General features: G+C 43.2%; 1 non-coding gene across 1 annotated transcript; it reads right to left on the bottom strand.

Annotated features, from left to right (window-relative positions):
• Positions 1–536: 536 nt before the first annotated feature.
• LOC141675686 (small nucleolar RNA R71) lies at positions 537–643 on the bottom strand. The gene has a single exon (XR_012556327.1). It is a non-coding gene; the product is annotated as a small nucleolar RNA R71 (small nucleolar RNA).
• Positions 644–875: the final 232 nt, after the last annotated feature.

Raw genomic sequence — 875 nt, 5'->3', positions numbered from 1 at the left:
AACGAGCGTTTATGCAAACATGTTCTCGCACTCACAAGATGACTCTAGATACGGCTGAGGAGACAGATCCAGTTCTTGATATTCCGGAGAAGATAGATTTTGAAGATTCGGATAAAGAGAGTGAAAAGAAAGAACCGATAATCATGGGTGATCATATAGTTCTAGCAGATCCAACTCTTTTGGACTTTTCTCGGCCTAAAATTGATGACATTCAGTCAAGCATCATTCATCCGGCTATTCATGCCAATACTTTTGAAATCAAGTCCGGCACTATTCAGATGGTACAGAATTCTGTTTCTTTCGGAGGTGCTGCGACTGAAGATCCCAACATGCACATCACGAATTTTGTCGAGATCTGCAATACTTTCAAATATAATGGTGTTACTGATGAGGCTATCAAGCTAAGGCTTTTCCCATTCTCTCTGAGGGATAAAGCTAAGGACTGGTTACATTCTTTACCAACTGGGTCCATCACTACTTGGGAAGATCTTACGCAAAAGTTTCTGGTAAAGTTCTATCCAATGGCCAAGACTGCAACTATGAGGAGTGCTCTTACTCAGTTTGCGCAGCAACCAATAGAATCTATGTGCGAAGCTTGGGAGCGCTATAAGGAGATGTTGAGAAAGTGTCCACATCATGGTATGCCAGACTGGATGGTGATCACTGGGTTCTACAATGGTTTAGGGGTCCAATCTAGGCCCATGCTCGATGCAGCTGCTGGAGGTGCCTTGTGGGCCAAAAGCTATACTGAGGCCTATAATCTCATTAAAACTATGGCTGCAAATGAGCATCAAAACCTAACTCAAAGGATGATGCCTGGGAAGGTAGCAGGTATTCTGGAAGTTGATGCAGCTACAACTATTACAGCGCAACTA

This window comes from Apium graveolens, chromosome 7, assembly GCF_009905375.1.
Source record: "Apium graveolens cultivar Ventura chromosome 7, ASM990537v1, whole genome shotgun sequence".
In the NCBI taxonomy this organism is placed as follows: domain Eukaryota; kingdom Viridiplantae; phylum Streptophyta; class Magnoliopsida; order Apiales; family Apiaceae; genus Apium; species Apium graveolens.
Note: the sequence above shows the minus strand (reverse complement) of the source record. Positions and strands in the feature narration are given on the sequence as shown.